This window comes from Salvelinus namaycush, chromosome 8, assembly GCF_016432855.1.
Source record: "Salvelinus namaycush isolate Seneca chromosome 8, SaNama_1.0, whole genome shotgun sequence".
In the NCBI taxonomy this organism is placed as follows: Eukaryota; Metazoa; Chordata; class Actinopteri; order Salmoniformes; family Salmonidae; genus Salvelinus; species Salvelinus namaycush.
In genome coordinates this window covers 62,768,643-62,794,273 of record NC_052314.1, presented here as the reverse complement: position 1 = coordinate 62,794,273, position 25,631 = coordinate 62,768,643, and the positions used below count along the sequence as shown (strand labels likewise).

General features: G+C 43.3%; 1 protein-coding gene across 2 annotated transcripts in view; it reads left to right on the top strand.

Moving 5' to 3' along the window:
- Positions 1-14,696: 14,696 nt before the first annotated feature.
- The window catches only part of LOC120053042 (protein FAM160A1-like), a 37,545-nt gene continuing 26,610 nt past the window's right edge, over positions 14,697-25,631 (top strand). For both annotated transcript variants that reach the window (XM_039000293.1, XM_039000292.1), the window contains exon 1: positions 14,697-14,951. The gene's annotated coding sequence lies outside the window, so the exon portion shown is untranslated. The remainder of the gene's footprint in view (positions 14,952-25,631) is intronic.

Below are 25,631 nucleotides of genomic sequence, written 5' to 3'. Positions count from 1 at the left end.
AGCCTATTGAATATGAAATAAATATAATTAACACCAAAAAGAAGCAACAAAACAAGAAAGGATGCAAAACAACTGTCTGTATCTCATTAAAGAGAAAAGAAATAGAGATATGGTTTTAAAGCTGATTTGCTTGCTAAAAGACCAGCTACAATAATAACCATTGAAGAGAACCCATACAGAAACACCACAAAATGACTCACTATGACACATGCTAACATCACTCAGAACTGGGGCAGCCCTCTGTACAGAACGATTGGTAAGAGGGAGTGTACAAAACAAGCCTCTCTCTTAATATACAAGCTAGGCATATTAGCTTAACCACCTAACTGAGGAACTCAATGTAACCTTGCTCAATACCCTAGATGCAGTTGCACCCCTAAAAACTAAAAACATTTGTCATAAGAAACTAGCTCCCTGGTATACAGAAGATGCCCGAGCTCTGAAGCAAGCTTCCAGAAAATTGGAACGGAAATGGCGCCACACCAAACTGGAAATCTTCCGACTAGCTTGGCAAGACGGTACCGTGCAGTATCGAAGAGACCTCACTGCTGCTCGATCATCCTATTTTTCCAACCTAATTGAGGAAAATAAGAACAATCCTAAATTTATTTTTGATACTGTCGCAAAGCTAACTAAAAAGCAGCATTCCCCAAGAGAGGATGGCTTTCACTTTAGTAGTAATAAATTCATGAACTTCTTTGAGGAAAAGATCATGATCATTAAAAAGCAAATTATGAACTCCTCTTTAAATCTGCGTATTCCTACAAAGCTCAGTTGTCCTGAGTCTGCACAACTCTGCCAGGACCTAGGATCAAGGGAGACACTCAAGTGTTTTAGTACTATATCTCTTGGCACATTGATGAAAATAATCATGGCCTCTAAACCTTCAAGCTGCATACTGGACCCTATTCCAACTAAACTACTGAAAGAGCTGCTTCCTGTGCTTGGTCCTCCTATGTTGAACATAATAAGCGGCTCTCTATTCACCGGATGTGTACCAAACTCACTAAATGTGGCAGTAATAAAGCCTCTCTTGAAAAAGCCAAACCTTGACCCAGAAAATATTAAAAACTATCGGCCTATATCGAATCTCCCATTCCTCTCAATAAAAATAAAAAAGCTGTTGCGTAGCAACTCACTGCCTTCCTGAAGACTAACAATGTATACGAAATGCTTCAGTCTGGTTTTAGACCCCATCATAGCACTGAGACTGCACTTGTGAAGGTGGTAAATTCCCTTTTAATGGTGTCAGACCGAGGCTCTGCATCTGTCCTCGTGCTCCTAGACCTTAGTGCTGCTTTTGATACCATCGATCACTACATTCTTTTGGAGAGATTGGAAACCCAAATTGGTCTACACGGACAAGTTCTGGGCTGGTTTAGATCTTATCTGTCGGAAAGATATCAGTTTGTCTCTGTGAATGGTTTGTCCTCTGACAAATCAACTGTACATTTTGGTGTTCCTCAAGGTTCCGTTATTAGGACCACTATTGTTTTCACTATATATTTTACCTCTTGGGGATGTCATTCGAAAACATAATGTTAACTCTCACTGCTATGCGGATGACACACAGCTGTACATTTCAATGAAACATGGTGAATCCCCAATGCCCTCGCTAGAAGCCTGTGTTTCAGACATAAGGAAGTGGATGGCTGCAAACGTTCTACTTTTAAACTCGGACAAAACAGAGATGCTTGTTCTAGGTCTCAAGAAACAAAGAGATCTTCTGTTGAATCTGACAATTAATCTTGATGGTTGTACAGTCGTCTCAAAAAAAACTGAAGGACCTCGGCGTTACTCTGGACCCTGATCTCTCTTTTGAATGACATATCAAGATTGTTTCAAGGACAGCTTTTTTCCATCTACATATCATTACAAAAATCAGAAATGTTCTGTCCAAAATTTGATGCAGAAAAATGTATCCATGCTTTTGTTACTTCTAGGTTAGACTACTGCAATGCTCTACTTTCCGGCTACCCGGATAAAGCACTATATAAACTTCAGTTAGTGCTAAGTACGGCTGCTAGAATCCTGACCAGAACCCCAAAAATGTATCATATTACTCCAGTGCTAGCCTCCCTACACTGGCTTCTTGTTAAGGCAAGGGCTGATTTCAAGGTTTTACTGCTAACCTACAAAGCATTACATGGGCTTGCTCCTACCTATCTTTCCGATTTGGTCCTGCTGTACATACCTACACGTACGCTACGGTCACAAAACGCAGGCCTCCTAATTGTCCCTAGAATTTCTAAGCAAACAGCTGGAGGCAGGGCTTTCTCCTATAGAGCTCCATTTTTATGGAATGGTCTGCCTACCCATGTGAGAGACGCAGACTCGGCTTCAACCTTTAAGTCTTTGTTGAAGACTCATCTCTTCAGTAGGTCCTATGATTGAGTGTAGTCTGGCCCAAAGGTGAACGGAAAGACACTGGAGCAACGATCCGCCCTTGCTGTCTCTGCCTAGCCGATTCCCCTCTCTCCACTGGGATTCTCTGCCTCTAACCCTATTACAGGGGCAGAGTCACTGGCTTACTGGTGCTCTTCCATGCCGTACCTAGGAGATGTGCGTCACTTGAGTGGGTTGAGTCACTGATGTGGTCTTCCTGTCTGGGTTGGCGCCCCCCCTTGGGTTGTGCCGTGGCGGAGATCTTTGTGGGCTATATTCGGCCTTATCTCAGGATGGTAAGTTGGTGGTTGAAGATATCCCTCTAGTGGTGTGGGGGCTGTGCTTTGGCAAAGTGGGTGAGGTCATATCCTGCCTGTTTGGCCCTGTCCGGGTGTATCATCGGATGGGGCCACAGTGTCTCCTGACCCCTCCTGTCTCAGCCTCCAGTATTTATGCTGCAGTAGTTTATGTGTCGGGGGGCTAGGGTCAGTCTGTTATATCTGGAGTATTTCTTCTGTCTTATCCGGTGTCCTGTGTGAATTTAAGTATGCTCTCTCTAATTCTCTCTTTCTCTCTCGGAGGACCTGAGCCCTAGGACCATGCCTCAGGACTACCTGGCATGATGACTCCTTGTTGTCCCCAGTCCACCTGGCCGTGCTGTTGCTCCAGTTTCAACTGTTCTACCTGCGGCTATGGAACCCTGACCTGTTCACTGTGATTACTATTATTTGATTATGCTGGTCATTTATGAACATTTGAACATCTTGGCCATGTTCTGTTATAATCTCCACCCGGCACAGCCAGAAGAGGACTGGCCACCCCTTATAGCCTGGTTCCTCTCTAGGTTTCTTCCTAGGTTTTGGCCTTTCTAGATTTGATTTGATTTAGGCCCAGGACTTCAAACCAACCAGAGAGGTCAGAAGTAAGGTTATATCCCATGGAGGGTGGGGCTAGGCTATGAAGGCACAGCTGTGTGGAGACAGGGGGCTAGTTCCCATCCCTAGTCAGTCCATAAAGAAGCATCTTCCTCTATATCCCGACCCCGGTAACATGGCATGTTCAGGGAACGTGATCTCTCATATTCTGGGTTTATTTATACAGCGCAGGAATCTCTGCTTCTTCCCAAAACCCCATACGACTTCCAGGGGTTTTCATATCCTTGTATCCTACTTCCCACACAGTTAGAACAGACACTGATGTCATCATAGGGTAGAATCAAAGTCTTCCCTATACTTTCTCAAAGGGAGTGTTTCAAATGATTTAGGGTGGGCTGGGGGTTAATGGCTGGGTAAGTGGGTTGGTGGGTGAACGCAACAGCTGCACATTAACTGTGTCCAATCCAGAGCCATTGTGGGTCAGTTTTGAGAGATATTCTGTAGGAAGTCAAACCAATGGACCAGACAGGTCAGTTGGACTAGCCAGTAGAAATAAGGAACCAAGTCAATATTGTGTGTCAATTATTGAACATAATTTTATTAAGTTAATCAATGAAACTATCTGGCAGAAATACATTTGTTTAAATTGTATTCATTTAGCAGACGCTCTCATGCAGAGCGAATTACAGTAGTGAGTGCATACACTTTCATCCTTGTTGTTTTGCACTGAGCACAGCACAACCCTCCCCCCCCATGTGAAGCACTATGAAGACAGGTCAGTTGGACTAGCCAGTAGAAATATATTGTGTCAATTACTGAACATCAATTTATCAGTATTATCGTTAATCAATGATAAACTATCTGCCAGAAAGAGTGAAGCATTCTGGGTGATATTGAAATACGAGCTTTTGTGCACTGCACATCTATTTTCTCTGTTGAGGTACTACAGTACATTCAGTGGCGTGCCGTGGGCCTGGGGCCTGGGCCTTCAGTGAGGTACTACACAGTCCCACCCGAATTAATCCACCTCTTATTACCATCATTATGATGCCATGGCTCTAGACACTATACATTTAGACAGAAACGCAGTATAACCAGGCGTTGCGTCACCTTGAAATTGACAAATTGACATTTTTGGGTAAACAGTGTTTACCCAAAAACATGACACAATCAATGAGTCTTTTCAATATTTCCCTTCACCTTTTCATTGTGTAGCTCCGTTGCCCTGCGCGTTTGTTCGTTGAGCTGTAGATCCACTCCGGTGTCCCCAAAAGTTTTCAAAAGCACCATTGCTTGTAAGTGCCCAGCCGTACTTTGGTGTCTCGTTGCTGCCTTGGTTAGACAACTCAAGTTTGCAAAGCCAGTGTGGCTCCAAACACCAAATCGATCACTTGCAAATAATAGGCATTCCCAGCAGTACAGTTTGCAGTGCTTCTCGGAGCCTGTGAGCCATTGATAGCGCTCGTAGTTCGGCGTCGGGCGACCTCTCCTTACAATGTCTAACTTTTCTTGAAAAGTTCGTCTTGAGAATGGCGTTAAAATTATATCCTCGACCAAATCGATATCTTCTCCTCCTTCCGCCATTGTGGGTTGAAAAAACAGCTTAGTAGTACGCGAATTAATTCGTTTATCAAATTCAGTTTCCTAGATCTGCATAGACCTGCCCATAGGACCTGCCTCTCAATATTGGTAATCCAATCAAAAAACGTGCACGCACTATGCCTGCTAGCTGGCTCCTGTGTAACACTGGAGCCAGCCAGCAGGCGTACAATAGCCAACTCTAAAGCTGATTGGTTGACACTAAATTTTCATTTCCATTCACTATAAGCTACAAGCGCCCGCACTGTTGATTCTGAAGGCCTGAGGGCAGATTTTAGACCCCTGGCAACACATGATGGCTGAATATGATTGGATAAAAGATCTAACATAAAGACCAGCCCTCCAAATCTCAACCTGGGGCTGGAAGCAGTGCAACCAAGAGGAAAGCTATGAAATGAAGAGTATAACTCTTACTCTGGGGAATAATTTAATACATATTTGTGGGAAAATATATTTAAAAAAATATTATATTCTGATGATGTTTAGGCCAGCAGAGAAGGCCTTGCTGGCCCTGACGGCCCACCACTGAGTACATTAATATGTACATCTCATTTGCTACAAGGGAAACAGGCTCCGCATTAATATTTGAGAGCCTTTTCATCACACAAAAGAAAATAGTTATTTCACAGCTGTCATTACGCTGCCTCCATGTGGAGTCAAATTGATAAGTAATGAATTTGTCGACGTCGAGTGGGGAAGCTAATATTTTACAACGGGACAAAAATGGGACGAGTCAATTAAAATCTAATATGCCTTTTTGGAAATAGACAGTTTAATTGCAAAAATACTAATGATGGTTGGATTTGTATTAAGAGATAAGCCTCAGCTAAGGGAGACACGATTCTTCAAAGGAAGACAAAATATGAATTCCTCCTTCTCCATACTCCTACAGCCACCCGAGGGTGAGAGAGACACAGAGAGAGAGAGAGCTGAGGGGGTCTAAGTTATAGATATATACATACACATATATTCTGCTTAGAATAATAAACAGTCAAAGTGGAACAGATATGTCTACGACTATAAAGACATAACATTGTGAATGAGGAGCGCTCTATCCTTGCATGAAAAACAGACAAGAGGAGACAGACATGTTCATGTCACCTATGAATAACACGGTGTCAGGGGCTGATTCTTAACATGACTCATGTCAAGACATGATTAGGTGATGTCAAAGAGGAGTCATCCATGGGTGTTTGGGAGAGATGACAGTCTAACGGAGATCTTGCTCAATGCAAGGTTAAACTTTGGCCAAAAAAAAATGCCGATGAAGAACAGTATGCACAAAGCAATCATCAATGATAACATATGGCATCACACGGTGCACGGCATATGAGTCATATGAGATAATGTATATTACTCTTAAAAAGTGACAAGCATATACTGTATATTGAAGCCTTAATAGGCTAATCTCAGCTTGTGACCGAAATAACTTCATATGATATAGCCTAGCTAGCCTACACACATGTGCAGTAGAGTTGGCAGTTGGCACCATTATCAAGTTACAAGACAACAGTTCCTGTTCGCCTGTTCCATCACTCTCTACACAGTCAACCCACCTGCCCATAGGATCAGCCTGATCTCCCCATACAGACAGCTGCAGTTAACCCAGGCCTGAACGAACACACTGGGCATGGAGGCTTGTGTTGGGTGGGGTGTGTCTTTACTGGGAAGTCAGGTGTTTGCTCAACAGGTGTTGCTGCTTAATTCTCCCCTAACAACACTAGGAAGGTCTAACCATTCTATGGGTCCAAACACATTGTTAGATTGTAAATTGCTCGGCATAGAACCATGTTTAGAACCAGAATTCAAAGGTGAGGGAAAGTTCAATATACCAACAGCCATTGAAATGTAAAATAGTAAACCAAACACAATGACTAAATTCAAATCAAACTTTATTTGCCACATGCGCCAAATACAACAAGTGTAGACTTTACCGTGAAATGCTTACTTACCTTAACCAACAGTGCAGTTCAAGAAGAAGAAAATATTTACCAAGTAGGCTAACACAATAAGAATAACAATAACGAGGCTATATACAGGGGGCAACGGTACCAAGTCAGTGTGCAGGGGTACAGGCTAGTTGAGGTAATCTGTACATGTAGGTGGGGGCGAAGTGACCATGCATAGGTAACAAACAAACAAACAGTGAGTAGCAGCAGTGTAGGGGGGGGGGGGGGGGGGGGTCAATGTAAATTGTCTGGTGGTGATTTTTATGAATTGTCCAGCAGCCTAATGGCTTGGGGGTAGAGGCTGTTGAGGAGCCTTTTGGTCCTAGACTTGGCGTTCCGGGACCGTGCGGTAGCAGAGGAAACAGTCTATAACTTGGGTGACTGGAGTCTCTGACAATATTATGGGCTTTCCTCTGACACCACCTATTATATAGGTCCTGGATGGCAGGAAGCTTGGCCCCAGTGATGTACTAGGCCGTTCGCATTACCCTCTGTTGCGCTTACGGTCAGATGCCAAGCAGTTGCCATACCAGGCGGTGATGCAACCGGTCAGGATGCTTCCGATGGTGCAGCTGTAGAACCTTGAGAATCTGGGGACCCATGCCAAATCTTTTCAGTCTCCTGAGGGGGAAAAGGTTTTGTCGTGCCCTCTTCACGACTGTCTTGGTATGTTTGGACTATGATAGTTCGTTAATGATGTGGACACCAAGGAACTTGAAACTCTCAACCCACTCCACTACAGGCCCGTCAATGTTAATTTTCCTGTAGTCCACGATCAGCTCCTTTCTCTTGCTCACATTGAGGGAGAGGTTGTTGTCCTGGCACCACACTGACAGTTCTCTGACCTCATCCCTATAGGCCGCCTCATTGTTGTCAGTGATCAGGCCTACCAATGTTGTGTCATCAGCAAACTTAATGATGGTGTTGGAGTCGTGTTTGGCCACGCAGTTGTGGGTGAACAGGGAATACAGGAGGGGACTAAGTACACACCCCTGAGGGGCCCCAGTGTTAAGGATCAGCCTTGGCAGACGTGTTGTTGCCTATTCTTACCACATGGGGGGCAGCCCGTCAGGAAGTCCAGGATAAAGCCTACATACATGTATTCATTTACAACCCTTTCTCTTGATATACATGAAGATTGTGTGGCATAAAATATATGAATATGAACACATTTTAGAAGTGATTTCATCAGGAAATAAAACGACAAAAGCAAAAATATACAGAGCCAAAATGAACAGGATCAACCTGTCTGCCAAGTGCCAGTGGTTTTCCAGATGCATTTCCAGCAACACAGTTAGCACCAAATTACACAGCTTGGCTGGCATGAGATGAGGAATATTTTAAGTGTCGGGACATGTACAATTTGTTGTGTCATCCTTCCTGTCTGGCTGACAGAGTTTCAGGGTTTTCCAGCCCATTTCCTTATGGTTGTAGTACTGTTTACTGACTGCTGTATCTGATACACACAGGTAGTTGCTACCAGCTGCTGTATAAAAGTATACTTTCACTGAATGACGCAGTGAGAGCATTGTGTCAACCATAGCAGCTGGATACTGTACTGGTACAGAACAGAACTAGGGTTTATTTCTATATAGCACTAGAAACTGATTTGGAGTTACTAGAAGGCATGAGAGAAGTGAGATGGAGCAAGGGTTTTCAAACTTTGGGTTTGCGTACTATTATTATAATTTTTTTATATAGAAACTTCTTGAATTTTTTTTATGTGAACAATTATTATTTTAGGAAAATCGCTAGCTGCAACAGAATACAATCGTTGATACCATTGTATGTCTCTGCATCAAGTATGAAGGAAGTTAAAGGTAGTTTTACGAGCCAATGCTAACTAGTGTTAGCGCAATGACTGGAAGTCTACAAGAACAGTTAGCATGCTAGCTGTTCTTGTTGATTGGACTCGACCATCTGAAGTAGTAATTTTCAGATGGAAAAATAGTTTCAGTGTCAACTTAAACGATCAAAACCAGATAGAAAGCAGGCAGAAAATATATTTTACTATTTATATTTTTGAATAATATCATATTTGAGAACTAACAATCAAATAGAAGCTAGACAGTCAGGGAGAATATCATATTTTAACAACTGGGCATTCAGGTTACATGCCCATTGATTTTGTTATAACGTTTGAGCAGTGGAACACAGCATTAGCCATGGCAAAATGCATAGAATTGCTGGAAATTAGCTTCAAAACTGCAACAAAAAATATCTCAGCTCAATGGAATGGAACAATTTGTAGAATTGCATAACATTTGCTTCACAACAATAAGTTATATGAATTACATTGTATCATTTCTTACACACTTCACCATATGTTTCATGATGGAACACTGTTCCAAGTTGTCATGTTCATTGGTTAAAAGGTAAAAGTCCACGTTTTGAAATTATATTGCCCCAAAGTGTCATACACATGTAGCCTACTTCAGGAGACGCTGTATCAAAATTACAAGAGATTGACCTTGACAATAGATTGACAAGTGGACATACCTGTTACTTGATTTCGGTTCCGTATATCCCTCAACTGCTCCTCCTCCTCTTCTCTTCTGGCTTCAGCCATAGGAGATGAGAACACTGCGGCGCCTGGTAATTTCCGGCAAATTAGAACCGTGTCATTAAAAAAAGTATTGACTGAGGTGGGAAATTAATTTGCCTTGTAAACAGTCTCGGCTGGTGCGTAAAGTGGGGTCTTTTCGAGTTGAGAAAACCCGAAGTAGACCTACGCCGGCCACAGAGTATAACTTTCTACAACTGTGTTTGTGTTAATGTAATTTTGTAGAATAGGAGGGGTAGTTAGGCTATAGCTCCCTACCTTGTCCGCACCGACGGTAGCCCGAGCCGAATGTCAACAACAGGAACTGAATTGTCTGGCAAAAGCGGTATCACAAATGGAGATAGTGCCCCGGGATTGAGAACAACTGAGTGGAGATGACAGACCGCAACAAAAGTTAATCTCCTCACCACAGTGTCTGAGTAAAACCACTGCGACCCGAACAAATAATTGTAGCCTAACGGAGTGAGTGGTCACAGTGTTCTCTTGTGCGTATTTGGGAAGCTGTTATCCATAAAACATTTTTAAAAACAACATCCAAAGCACCGCTATTTGCCCATAAATACCCAGACAGCCGCCCATAGTGATGCTAGTTCACCTGTCATTCAATACATGTTACGGCTTGCAGAGACAGGCAGAAGCTGTTTTTTGTTGTTGAATCACATACAAATTAAAAGGCAGTCTACTACTTTACACATTAGCCTACTAACTGTGTTGAGTTGTGTAAAAACAAATGTTGTAGTTATTTAAGCTAGTAGTAATGATTAGGTATACAAATGTATATTTCCCCTTCAAGGTAATCTGATTTCCATACTGTACGAACTCTTCCCTCCCACCCTGTTGCACTACCAGTGTGTGACTCGCACCTGACTCGGGTGAAGACAAGACAGTCTCCCACCTCGTCTCCTTGGGGCATGGTAGTTCCACAGGTATTATCTTGTTAGACAAAGAACAGTTAGCCAGTAAAGACCACTCATTTACAGCAGAATGGTCTGACTCACCACAACCAGCCTCTGACCGTGTGTTTGACGATGATAGTTTGGTTTTGACATGGCTGCCTAAAGTCGACCTCCAGTGGACAAGTCTTCCTCACACTTTTGATCATGAGTAAAAGCATAAAGACTGACTTTTATATCTATTGTGAAGCATAGACAAAAAAGCACATACATTTAATACTATCTTTATTACAGTATAGTCTACCATTGCATCTAGGAAATCATATGGCTGAGGTAGTATTTTGAATCCTATTTTGGGTGTTTCACATCTATTAATTAATCCCCAAGTTTGATATTTGAATATTGGCACACAGTCCAAACACATTTGTTCTCTACAGCATAGAGACAGAGAAATACCACTGAGACTGTCTGAAAGATTCATAGTAAACTGAGCAATTTCTCAGGAGATGTACTTCAAATTATAAGCACTAGATGTCCCCATCTACCTTGTTTATTTATACTAGCCAGCACCTGCCACAATTCAAATCAAATGTTGTCACATGCTTCGTAAACAACAGGTGTAGACTAACAGGAAAATGCATACTACAGCCCTTCCCAACAATGCAGAGAGAAAGAAAATAGAGAAATAATAATACGTAATAATACAAGTAATATTAAATACACAATGAGTTGGTTGTTTACAAAGGTATCAGGTAACCATAAAGTTCAGGATAGACAATATTTTTATGTTAAAAAAAAAGTAGAAATGATACATGTGTGCATATACTTTTCACAATACACAATGTGCAAATAAACATTTTCTAAAATGTAAATTCCTCATCTGCTATGAGAAGTCTACTTAGTCTGCCATGACCAAGAACACAGGTTTACCTTGTTTTTACAACAGAGACTAATAACACGGCAAATAGCTGCTCCAATTCGGGCCCTGTGACGAGAATGGCAGCTGGCACAGAGCTCCTTAAAACAGGTGACACTGTTAACAGTCCTGTTCAGTCATGGTTGTTGATCTACTAACAGGATTTGGGTGGACACAGTTGTTTATGTTTGTATGGTTTTACATTGCCATTCAATTATTATTGTTTAGGATGGAATAGCCTAGTCCTTTGATCATATGGGCTAGGCAGGATAAAAAGAGGTTTTGAAATACAGGACTAAAATCCTTGTTTTGTATAGAAAACAATTGTGTGAAGGGCAATCATTCACAGTGCATTGACTTCTCACACTGCTCTCACATTCACAAACTAGTAATGGGTCGTTCGCGAAACGAGTCGGCTCTAATAGCTCTTGTAGGTGAATGTTGGGAGCCGGCTCGCTTATCAGAAGAGCTGAATCTATTTATAAAAATATTTAAAAATTAAGATATGAATAATCAAAAGATTTAAATTAATAGAATGAACTAATTCAAAGAACAAAAAAATGTATAAAATAATATAGCCCTAAATGCTCAAGCGCACACACATTCGTTCTGTCTGTCTGCTCAGCCTCACCTGTTGTTCCTGTCAATCAGACACGCAGTGTCAACCAATGAACCAAAGATGCGTGAGGGAGGGTCGAGCCAATCTGCACACATCAACAACAGTCACCCACGAAGCATTGTTACCCATCGCTCCACAAAAGCCACGGCCCTTGCAGAGCAAGGGGAACCACTACTTCAAGGTCTCAAAGCGAGTGACGTAACCGATTGAAACGCTATTAGCGCACACCACCGCTAACTAGCTAGCCATTTCACATCCGTTACACTCACCCCCCTTTCCCGCAGCAACCAGTGATCCGGGTCAACAGCATCAATGTAACAGTATAACTTTAGTCTGTCCCCTCGCCCATACCCGGGCTCGAACCAGGGACCCTCTGCACACATCAACAACAGTCACCCACGAGGCGTCGTTACCCATCGCTCCACAAAGGCCGCGGCCCTTGCAGAGCAATGGGAACCACTACTTCAAGGTCTCAAAGCGAGTGACGTAACCGATTGAAACGCTATTAGCGCGCACCACCGCTAACTAGCTAGCCATTTCACATCCGTTACACCAGTTTATGCCAAAGTCTATGTCTGTAGCAAAACAAGGCCAAATTGATATTGCATTGGCTAAAATGATTGCCACCGATTTCCAGCCATTTTTGATTGTGGAGGACAGACTGTACGAGAGCACACAGGCTTCAGTGCGGGAAAGAGTCCAAAAAGCTACTGCAGTTTGCCTTACCACTGACTGCTGGACATCAAGGGTAACCACTTCTTAAATGTCGGTTACATGTCACTTCATTGAAGATTTTTTGATGTCTAGCTGTCTTCTGGACTGCTTTGAGTTCAGCGAAAGACACACCTCAGAGATCTTGGCAGAGGAACTGTTGAGTATGGCAAGTAGATGGAAAAGTGGTCTGTTGTGTTAGCGACAATGCAGCTAACATAACCAAAGCCATGAAAATGTTTAAATGGACCCATCATCCATGTCTTGCCCACACAATCAACCTGATTGTAAGAGATGCTTTGAAGGTGATGAAGCCCACTGTGGACAAAGTGAAAGCAGCTGTGGAATACTTCCACAGGAGCACAGTAGGTGCTGAAAACTAAAGTCTACACAACGCCAGATTGGGATGCCTGAGCTGAGGCCTAAACAAGACTGCACTACAAGGTGGTCATTATATATGTTGAAACGGTTTCTTGAGTCAAAGGATGCCATCATCTCTACCCTGGCCATTGTCAATGCACCTGTTGATGCTCTGACCTAAGAGGAATGGGAGGTGGCCGAGGAGGTGTGCAGAGTCCTGGAACCCTTTGAGCAGGTCACTGTGGAGATCAGTGGAGAGAGGTACAGTAAGCAGTTATTATTTAATCTAGTATTATATATGTATATGAGCAGTAGATGAGAATGTAGTATCAGTAGACAAAACATGAACCTGAACTAATAAGTTACTGTTCTCTCTTTTCAGCTATGTGACAGCCTCAAAAATGATACTCCTGTGTAAGGATCTGCAGCGAATCACAGCCAGCCGCCAGAGAGAAGCAAATGTAACCATAGGACATGTGACAGAGTTGATGGACACCCTATGTTCATCAATGGACAGAAAGTTCCACAGAATGGAATATAATCACGTGCTTTCAGAAACCGCTGCACTTGACCCCAGGTTTAAGAAGTTAGCCTTCAGTGATGCCAGAGCGATTGATGAGGCTCTTCAAAGAATAACCTCAGCAGCAGGGAGGGACAGCCCCAGCAGTCAGCTGGCTCAGGCACCAGGGCAACAGGAAGAAGAGGGATCAGATGGAGCAGAAGCACCAGCAGTAGTGCCACAAACGTCTGCTGTTTGACGAGAGAGCAACTTGGGATGGAGCACGAAGGAATCCCTCAGCAGATGCCGTAATGGAGGTCCGATCCTATTTGGAGGATCCCCTCCTCCAAAGATCTGCAGATCCTCTGAGCTGGTGGAAGAACAAGGCTTACTAAAGTAATGACAGGGAGAATCTGCATAGTTGCCACTTCCGTTCCCTCTGAGAGGGTCTTCTCGAAAACGAGAGAAATAATTACTGAAAAAAGAAACCACATCAGCCACTCGAAAGTGAGGCAGCTTGCATTTCTGAATGCAAATATCTCATAAAAGCAAAATATGGTCAGCATTGCTGTGTGCTGCTGGTTATAACATGGCAATAAAGAAGAGAGAGAAAAGAAGGACCAGTTTAATATTTAAGTGGGATGCTGCAGTTTTACACGTTGTTATTTATTTTTCTTTTATATGGTGCAATATTCTATTATTATGTTGTTCAGATTGTATTCGTTTTGAATTGTTACATTTATATGCTCTTTGTTTATATACATTTTAAAAGTTTTACTTTAAATGCACATGTGTAATAGCATCCTTCTTTTTTACATTTATTTCAAATTGTGGGATGTTGTTTTGCAAATTTTTATTTATTTTTCTTTGATATGGTGCAATATTTTATTATGCTGTTCAGATTGTATTCGTTTTGAATGGTTAGATTGATATGCACTTTGTTTATATACATTAAAAAAGTTATACTTTAAATTCAAATGTTTAATAGCATTATTTTTCAAAACAAACCAATGCATTTTTAAATACATTGTGGTTAAGGTAGAGTATGATTTCATTTAATCATTTAATTCGAATTGTTTTAACACCAATCATAGTCAAACTATCGCAAACTGTTTGACTTGAAGTAATACAAAACATATTTTTTTTAAAGAGCCGTTTGGGAGCCAAAAGAGCCGGCTCTTTTTGGTGAGCTGAGCCGAACGAGCCGGTTCACTGAAAAGAGCCGGAATGCCGATAACCATCACAAACTGCTGTGGGCACAAAGAGGGAGGAGCCTAAGCTTAGTGTGCTCGTAACGCTCACCTATGTATACACTACGTACAGTAAGCAGACTGACTGGTTGGCGATCTTGTTAGCTAAGTAGCTTATATCTTTACTTTTCTAATAGAAGGCGACATTAAACCAGGGAAATTGAACAACGTTCTGCTGGAGAATTAGTGATTTTCAAGAGGGTTATGCACTTTGGTGTTGGAAAGACGCTCATAGGAAAGTAGGGTAAAAGGTTGATTTTGCTCCGCATCTTGAAGCTGTGCGGTGTTGTTACACGAAGTCGGCTACTTGCACTTCTGAGACTCAGCCTACGGTACGATATTTCAGTTGGTCTTCTTACACATAAGTAGACTACAGCTAATGTATTGTTTGTAAATTACGCATTTTAGAAAGTAAATAACTTGGCAAGACATTGTTAATGTATTTTGCTGCTTGTCAAGTGACAGGGACTGTCTGACTCTGTCAAGGCATAATGTGACACGTTTACATGTCGGTTGTTATCATGGGGTTGTCTTTTTAAAAACATGTATATCAGAGTGACTTGTCATCTGTCCTGGGCACATTTCTCAGAATAAGTTTTAAAGTATCTGTCTATACAGCTTGATTCTTGCAAATGCCTGGACACAATCTGTCACCTTTCATTCACCTTTATTGTGCCTCACGTGACATTTTGCAAAAGTTTATTCCTGAAGTTATCCACATGTTAATGCTGTGGGGCCCAGACGAATGTGTTTAATCAGAGCCACGAACATAAAGTACATTTGGCATCTACTGTAACATAAGTCATAATTATTTGTAGGCTTTCTGCTATTCATTCTGCAGAGGTTAACAGATATGTGACACACACACTCTTCCAACTCCAGCAAACTTGGGAAACAAAACATGGTAGTATGAAGGGTATTTTTGAAATGAGTTTTGGACCGGACTGGTACTCTTATCATCTTTCTGTGATGAAGAGGTCAGAGTATTGGGTTACTACCTCATGGGATCACATTCAAACAGACACCCATCAATGTTTCATGGTTGGCCATATTTTATTTACAGTCTGGTTGGGTGCGGACCGTTCTTTATACCTCAATGGTGTGAACTATACAGGGATTGTTTTACATCAAAGTTGTTATAGGAAAATCAGTGTTGATAGAAATTGATTTTAACACAATTTGACTTGATGCAAAAACCCTACTCTGTATAATCAAACTCAGTCAAAACTGTTTGCTATATGCAGTGTATTTGAAGTGAACTTTTTTGAGAAATGTTGAATTTTGCTGTCAGCATACTGTCAGTACACTCACTGTGGAAGTTGGTAGTTGGCACCAGAAAATGCACACAGAGGGCAGCTTTTTGAAGTCCTTTCATTTACTCCTGGGAACTGTCAGTGGATGTTACAGTGTTTAATTCTAGCACTGACTAAATTGATCTGATTTCCTGCTCAGGTGTTGTTTCTGTATAATAGTAGGAAGAGTTGATTCCAGGCTCAGTTGTCCTGATTAGTGTAAATATTAGGGTTGATGTCATGAAAGTACAGTATGTGCTGAATAACTAGGCTAATCTGAATTGTGGACTTGTTGTAATTGGGATTTTACAGTATGTACAGTAGTGTCTGTTTGTGTACTTGTGTACTTGTGTTTACATCTGCATGCATTTTCCATGTGGATTTCCAGGCCAATGAGAATGGCAGTCTGTTCCTACCCACACAGAACCTAAAGAGAGAATGTAGTGAGCCCCTCTTGACCAGTGGAGGCTGGTGGGAGGAGCTATAGGAGGACGGGCTCATTGTAATGGCTGGAATGGAATAAATGGAACACTATCAAACATGGAAACCGTGTTTGACTCTGTTCCAATTATTCCATTCCAGCCATTACAATGAGCCCGTCCTCCTATAGCTCCTCACACCAGCCTCCCCTGCACTTGACACACACCTCGCCTTCATATGGCCTTTCCAGAATTCTAGTTTGCCCACATACTGACCTAGTAGTAAACAGCTTTAAGATGCTCTGCCTTGTGATCTTTAACCACACAGAATAGTGAGGTCATATCCCACAAGCCTCATCGCTCCAACTGAGGCACCTTGCATTGAGAAAGGGCTGTGATATAGGGCCTATACCTAACGTAAACAAATAATTCATAGTACTATGTCAACATAGCAGGGGACTGAGACTTTATATAGCAAGATATTGGCTTTGTAAAACGTTAATGCACTGGAAAAGTAAGGAGTTTTTCTGCTAAGTAACCACGTGTGTGTGATCAAGTCAAGTGAGGAGGCAATGTGAAGGGTTGTCCCTTTTAAATCTCTGACATGCATGTCAATGGAGCATTACACAGGCTGGCTGGTTTAGTTTCACATAGTGGAATGTCTGGTTTGACCACTTCAGTCTACAGTGAGACCTGTAGGGCTAACCCAAGCTATTCACAGAGGACAGAGTATCATGTAACACAGTTTACCCAGGGCACTGAGATATGAATATAATCGTGTACTCATCAACTCCCATTGGCTATTTCTAACATATGGTGCAACACTTCATAAGCTATGTGTGTGTCAGTGAACAGTTGGTGTTCTCTCTACGTCATGAATGGTTGTCAATCAGAAGGCACAAGCAGCTGAGAGTGCCGCTAACTGGTGATCCTTGAGCTTGAGGTCCTTCCGATTATCCTGACAGGCTGATGTTAACGTTGCAGAATGTGCTTCTTTTTCAACAAGCACAGAGGGCATGCTCGGTTAAGTTTGTTTTGAAAATCATCTCTCTGACTAGGCCAGGGAACAAAGTGACCAACCATGGGCAGCATGAGGTAGCATAAACCCAGGCCACCGTGTGACTGGAACAGGGAAGGAACAGGTGTCTGGGACAGCCACCATGCCAACAGCGGTGGCTGTGACAACTCCCTGACCCACTGACCGAACGGTCTCCCTTTCTCCCAGTTTCTCACACTGGCCATGGCCTCAGCCCGGCTCAGGTTCAGCATTGTCCCGTGTTTGGGATTACACCCCCCCTTACCTCCCTGTCTACCCTCCCAGCCCCCTCTGGCGACCCCAGTGGGTCAGTGAGCACAAGGTAGCTGTGTAGAGGGCCACTTGCTGGAGTTGTTAACATAGTCTTAACCTAATCCGCTGGGGATGACTGACTGTCGCCCATACCTCTGAACCTTAACACAACTGTTATGTATCTTTTTAGACTGAAAGTCTACACTAAGTACCTCTTATCTACTGTTGATTGAACTGAAAGTCTCCACTAGGTAACTATATTATCTACTGTTGATTGAACTGATAGTCTCCACTAAGTAAAGGGAAAGGGGGATACCTAGTAAGTTTCACAACTGAATGCATTCAACTGAAATGTGTCTTCCGCATTTAACTCAACCCCTCTGAATCAGAGAGGTGCAGGGGGCAGCCTTAATCGACATCCACGTCATCGGCGCCCGGGGAGCAGTTGTTGTTGGGGGTTAACTGCTTTGCCACCTTGATGACTTGGGGATTCGAACCAGCGATCTTTCGGTTAAGTACCTCTTATTGTCTACTGTTGATTACCACTTATTGAGAAGTATGAAGAAGCTGTCAAGCTTCTTAGTGTCTTTGTCTCGTATTTGACATGGCATGTTCCTTAAAGGTAGATTTTTACAGTCACGTCACATTTACTTCTACCTGTTTGCTTTTTTCTTGAATTTGCTTCTCTTTGACTAAGCTGAGACACCGTAGCTTGTTTTTGTCTCAGGACACATCACAAATTGCAGGACCTCCAACAACCTAAAATGACCTCCAATGACCTAAAGCATACTCACCGTCAGTGGATGTTGCTGAGGGGAGAACGGCTCTTAATAATGTCTGGAATGGAGTGATTGCAACGGTATCAAGCCCATGAAAACCATGTTTTTGATACCATTCCATTTACTCCATTCCAGCTATTATTATGAGCCATCCTCCCCTCAGTAGCCTCCACTGCTCTCCATCTATAGAACAGCATGGTGTCTAGTGAGGAGACTGACTGGAGAGGGAAGATTCATATCTTAACACTACGGCAGTTCAAAATCAGGCGCAACAGCAGTAGTGTGTGCCTGTTGACTCCAAACCAATGGAGCCTATTATCTCCTCTGATCTGGTTAATGATATGATGAGAGCGTGGAGAGGCCTAGCGCTATTTATCCCTTCTGAGAAGGGCCCTACCAACATCACAGCTATGCTATGCTATTCATCCCTTCTGAGAAGGGCCCTACCAACATCACAGCTATGCTATGCTATTCATCCCTTCTGAGAAGGGCCCTACCAACATCACAGCTATGCTATGCTATTCATCCCTTCTGAGAAGGGCCCTACCAACATCACAGCTATGCTATGCTATTCATCCCTTCTGAGAAGGGCCCTACCAACATCACAGCTATGCTATGCTATTCATCCCTTCTGAGAAGGGCTCTACCAACATCACAGCTATGCTATGCTATTCATCCCTTCTGAGAAGGGCTCTATCAACATCACAGCTATGCTATGCTATTCATCCCTTCTGAGAAGGGCCCTACCAACATCACAGCTATGCTATGCTATTCATCCCTTCTGAGAAGGGCTCTACCAACATCACAGCTATGCTATGCTATTCATCCCTTCTGAGAAGGGCCCTACCAACATCACAGCTATGCTATGCTATTCATCCCTTCTGAGAAGGGCCCTACCAACATCACAGCTATGCTATGCTATTCATCCCTTCTGAGAAGGGCCCTACCAACATCACAGCTATGCTATTCATCCCTTCTGAGAAGGGCCCTACCAACATCACAGCTATGCTATTCATCCCTTCTGAGAAGGGCCCTACCAACATCACAGCTATGCTATACTATTCATCCCTTCTGAGAAGGGCCCTACCAACATCATAGCTATGCTATTCATCCCTTCTGAGAAGGGCCCTACCAACATCACAGCTATGCTATTCATCCCTTCTGAGAAGGGCCCTACCAACATCACAGCTATGCTATTCATCCCTTCTGAGAAGGGCCCTACCAACATCACAGCTATGCTATTCATCCCTTCCGAGAAGGGCCCTACCAACATCACAGCTATACTATTCATCCCTTCTGAGAAGGGCCCTACCAACATCACAGCTATGCTATTCATCCCTTCTGAGAAGGGCCCTACCAACATCACAGCTATGCTATTCATCCCTTCCGAGAAGGGCCCTACCAACATCACAGCTATGCTATACTATTCATCCCTTCTGAGAAGGGCCCTACCAACATCACAGCAATGCTCTGCTATTCATCGCTGCATCTCTGCTGCTACCAGACTCTTATTTACTATTGCTAATACTGCACAATTTAAACATTTGCCATATATTCTACTGAGCCATTTATTTTATGGTCGTATTCTTATCTTTTATTATTTATTGTTGCGTTGTCGAGAAGGAACCTGAAAGTAAGCGTTTCATTGGACAGAGTAGTGTATACAATGTGTATCCTTTACATAAGATGAATAAAACTTGAAACTTCTTCCTCCATTTCTCCATTTATCCCTCCACCTCGCTATCCCCCCGCCGTCTCTCCTTCATGCAAACATGCGGCAGCATGCAAACAAGGGAGAGAGGAAGCAGCAGCAGAGATATGGATTGATGTTCCCACACTAAACCCATTTATCCATGTTGCCATCAGAGATCTACCTACTCCCCTCCTGACTCCTGGCCTTTGTTGTGTACAGCTACATGGGGATGACGTCTGTGGGAAAGTATGTGGAAGTTCTGCTGTGGTACTGTTCTACTGAAAGTACACACACAGTATTGTTTAACTAACCTTGTGAGGACACACAATTTATAAACATTCAAATCCTATTTTCCCTAACCTCTAACCTTAACCCAAAAACCTAACCTCAACCCTAACTCCTGAACCTAATTCTACCACTAATTCTACCTTAACTCTAAACCTCCTAGAAATAGCATTTGACCTTGTGGGGACTAACGAAATGTCCCCAGTTGGTCAAATTTCTGTTAATTTACTATTCTTGTGGGGACCCCACAAGTATAGTTACACACACATACACACATACTGCAAGAATCACTTCACACACTCCCTGGATCACTGACAAGCTAACCTGCACTTGAAGGCTGTATTTTGTACCATTGTCTCCTGTGTTATCTACTACTCACCTGTCTCAGTATTATTGAACCATTCCAACTAGCCTTATCGCACTATAGCAGGCTGTGCAGCTCTCTGTATCCCTGTCTCACAGTCTCATGGCAGTCATTATTACGCAGTGGCTCAAGGGATTGTTTTAGCCACTCTAAATGCAGGCAGCATGTTGCTGTGCCATTATGTGCTGTACCTAATGCTGTGGGAAAGAGAACACTGGTTGTCTCAGCCTGGGTATGCATTTTATAATATGTGTTGATCCTCTGGGGTGTTTGGCTCTAATCCACTCAGCTTGTTGACCTTTCCCTGGTTACCAGTCTCTCCCTTCCCCCCACCCGGGCCTCCTCCCTCCCTAGCAGGTAATGAGGAGGTGAGCTGATGTGTTTGAACATGTTAATCAACCTCCTCCACTGAGCCCAACCTACACCTCAGCCTATAACCTTCAGCTGGTCTTTAACACAGAATCACAGTCCTATCTGATAAGGTCCTTTATGGCTTTTACCCTGTTGTATTAGGTTGTTAATGATAACAGCTGTTGAGTCTCCTTCATGTTGATGTTTCATTTCAGAAATACGACTGACTGTTGACGTATTGGAAGTTGCCTTGAAGAATGATGTGTTGATTGGTACTCTGTTTTAATGTAGCCAACACAGATGAGTTTCAGAGAGATGTATATTTGTGATGTTATGAGCGTTCCTAGTCTGAATGCAGTAGGCCTAACTGTTTCATAGAGACTAACTGTAGTGCAGACAGTGGGCAACGTCCCCTCGGCTAGAGGAGAACGGACGCCTAGATGACACTGGATGTTGTCCTCCTATTGTAAATGTCTGTGTTGTTCATTGGAGAAGGGGGCATATAAACTATATATAGCCAGGCTCTCCCTCTGTGGCCCCAGTTGTGGCCCACCTGTAAATATTTCAACAAGGTACCATCACTTTTTAATGGGGCCCATCTATCACTGGGGTTGCCACGGCCACCAAGCCACTCTAAATGTCCTCTGTCTATCACCCATTGGTCTATCACTGGTGGGGGCCAATGTAAGAGCCCATTCGTCCTGGACAGACCCTATTGTTGATCCGTTTGTCCTGGACCAGGCCCTGGCATTGGTCCGTTTGTCCTGGACCAGGCCTGCCATTGGTCCATTAGTCCTAGACCAGGCCCTGCCACTGACCAGGACATAATTATGGGCTCTGTCTGAAGAGAGACAGTTCTATCAGGAAGTCGCTCTTCCTGATAGAACTTAATGATCTCACATCAGTCACAAAGTCCAGATGCACAGGCTGTGGGAGTGTGGTGGACTAATGCATTGGTTGGTGGTTCAGTCGACAGTATTGAAAAATGCCATGCATACATTTAGCTAATTTAAGAAGCAGACACTCGTTCAGACTACTAATTAATATTGTGAAAAAGAGTTCTCATTGCTGGGTGGGTGTAACAATATGTGTACCTAGAATTCATTAGAGTTAAATGTCTGGCTTCAGAGGTAGGAATCACACACAGCAACATGTTCAGCAAGTGTAAAAAAAAAAGCCAGTGTACTGCAAGTTAGGACAGCCTTGTGAGTGCTACTGTAGGTGTGGCTAGCTGTCTTTTCAGCTATCTATCATGACCTCGCCCTAGTGTGTGATACACCTGCCGAGAGGGAGACGCATTTTACATCTCACAGCTTTAGAAACCGGAGCCACTCTGTCAGAACACAAACACACACACACACACACATTGATGATGCTTACAAAACCCCTGTCCTTAGGCAGACATTCTATCCTGTCATCGGTGGCTCTGCCTGTGTTATCTCCTGTGAAAAGCTCTTCATCTTTTGTTACCTGCGAAGCCTCTCTCTCTCCCTCCCAGCCCATCCATTGAATAACACGTTCAAAAGATGACGTAACAAAATAGACCTCACTTCACTTTCTATAGCTTTATCTCAATGTATTTACCTTGGCAGTTAGCTAGGTCTCTCTACCTAACCCAGACGAGGACTTGTTGCTCTGTGTATAGTCAACCAGTAACCAACTTTACAAAGATGCATGGTCTTTTGGTCTGGTAGAATTCGGTGTTGAACTTCAGTTCAAACCATTCCAGTTTCAGGTGGAGCTATAGTGTATCATTCAGTTATTCTTCTCTCTGTGTAGAAATCGTATTGTTTAGAAGCTACATCTCCTAATTCCATGTACACAGACTGATGAGCCCAACACTTTTGCTGTAACCTGGAGAATATTATTTTAGCAGCAGGGGGTCTGGAACCTGGTAGAGATGCCAGCCACGGCCATTTTGGGGACGCTGTGTGGTGTAGACGCACATGGCATGCACTGGTTGAATAGGGATGTAGGCTACTGTGGTACTACTGTGTCTTTTGTACTTGGCTACTTTCATTACTCAGGAGACACTCATACACATTCAGTGACTGGTAGGCCTATGCTATACATGCTATGTGTCATAGCATTGTTATGTCAAGGGGACATAGGCAAATGTCAATGCAGTGATGTTTCTAAACCCAAGGCGAAACTAACACAATGTTGACAGAGAACACTGTCAGCAGGTCAGTGTCCTCTAGTCTAACAGGTTCTTAGAATGAATTTAACAGTAGCATGGGGAATGTGTTGTTGATCTCTTCTCTGTCCCTCTTTCTCTCTCTCTGTATCTCTCGCTCTCTCATTCTCTCCATCTCTCTTTCCCTTTCCCCCTGCGCTTCCTTAGCAAAATCAATATGGTGGTATGCTGCTATATTTAATTTATCATCAGTCTAGTTTGACTGTGGTGGTATGGCTTTAAAACACTGCTACAGTTGACCTATTTCTTCCTCTCAATTCTCCATGTTCCTTATCATCTCTACTAGGCTTCAAAGCAGGTTTGATGTTCTCCTGGTGTTGCTGTTCCGTATTCCCTCACTCACACGAAGCTCTCTGAGGAGTTAACCTCCACCCCAAGGGGAAATCATCTCACCCCTGTACTCTGACCCAAACCCTTCAGAAATAACATCTTGTCATGAATGGCAGAAACCATGGTTAGAGGATGGCACTAGGTCTGTGGGCGAGAGGGGGATGGAACTAGATTCGATAGTGCTGCTAGGTAACGGATGTGTTTTGAAACGGTGGAAGCTCCTGTTGTGGATTCATGTCCTCTATGTGTGCCGGTAGGAGTGGGTAATGAGCAAGAGCAGTGTGGAGGTTTGTCTTTCCTTTGTACTTGTGAGAGTGGGGATGGAGAAAGATAATGACAGAATGAGATCATCATCATCCCTTGCAGTTGTCATCATTCAGTTTCATCACCATCTAGGCTACATTGTAATCTTTCATCAGTGACTCAGGTCTCTGATCCCAACAGGGGTTCTTCACTGTGCCCGATCACAGCAGGAGGTCTGTTCCATTTCACCTCCTTCCTCCTTTTAGAATAAATGCGCCACAAGTAGTGTGTTACTACATACGTCCTCATGATCAATGAGACTATATATTCATTATTGATCCAGATTAGTCACTGACTCGCTCCGAAACAGAAAAAAAACGCCTGGATGTTTACAGCGCTCCCTGCTTAAAGCAGCATGCCTTTAATTCCCTTTTCAACTCTGTTCAACTGCCTCCAAAGTGTGTGTGTGTGTGTGTCTGGCTGAGGTTCGCAACAGGGGTCCTTAGTCAACACTCCTGTTTTCAAAGAGAGATGCTGACTTCAAGACTTCTTCAGAGCTTTTCTGTTTATCCAGCCCAGAGACGTGTAAGCAACACATTAACATAATTACCTGATTGATATAATTGGATAATGACTGTGAAACTGAGTGGAGAGGCATGCAGGGTTGTGTACAGGAGAGATTGGGTTTTAGCCCCCCCTGGGAAAGAGGCACGCACAAACACGCAGACACACACACACTTTTCTGGGTCACATGCTCTCCCAGAAACATTATAAATTGAGTTGTTTACACAGGCATCGAACATAATAAAGGTGACTACATTCATTGTGTGAAAGCAAAGCACCATCTCCATGGTGCTCCTCTTTTATAGAAGTGGTGCTCCATCTCCTTGGTGCTCCTCTTTATAGAAGTGGTGCTCCATCTCCCTGGTGCTCCTCTTTATAGAAGTGGTGCTCCATCTCCTTGGTGCTCCTCTTTATAGAAGTGGTGCCCCATCTCCTTGGTGCTCCTCTTTATAGAAGTGGTGCCCCATCTCCCTGGTGCTCCTCTTTATAGAAGTGGTGCTCCATCTCCTTGGTGCTCCTCTTTATAGAAGTGGTGCTCCATCTCCCTGGTGCTCCTCTTTATAGAAGTGGTGCTCCATCTCCTTGGTGCTCCTCTTTATAGAAGTGGTGCTCCATCTCCCTGGTGCTCCTCTTTATAGAAGTGGTGCTCCATCTCCTTGGTGCTCCTCTTTATAGAAGTGGTGCCCCATCTCCTTGGTGCTCCTCTTTATAGAAGTGGTGCCCCATCTCCCTGGTGCTCCTCTTTATAGAAGTGGTGCCCCATCTCCTTGGTGCTCCTCTTTATAGAAGTGGTGCCCCATCTCCTTGGTGCTCCTCTTTATAGAAGTGGTGCCCCATCTCCTTGGTGCTCCTCTTTATAGAAGTGGTGCCCCATCTCCTTGGTGCTCCTCTTTATAGAAGTGGTGCCCCATCTCCCTGGTGCTCCTCTTTATAGAAGTGGTGCCCCATCTCCTTGGTGTTCCTCTTTTATAGAAGTGGTGCCCCATCTCCTTGGTGCTCCTCTTTATAGAAGTGGTGCCCCATCTCCCTGGTGCTCCTCTTTATAGAAGTGGTGCCCTATTTCAGACTTGACAGTATGTTGCTGGGCTCTATTTCAGACTTGACAGTATGTTGCTGGGCTCTATTTCAGACTTGACAGTATGTTGCTGGGCTCTATTTCAGACTTGACAGTATGTTGCTGGGCTCTATTTCAGACTTGACAGTATGT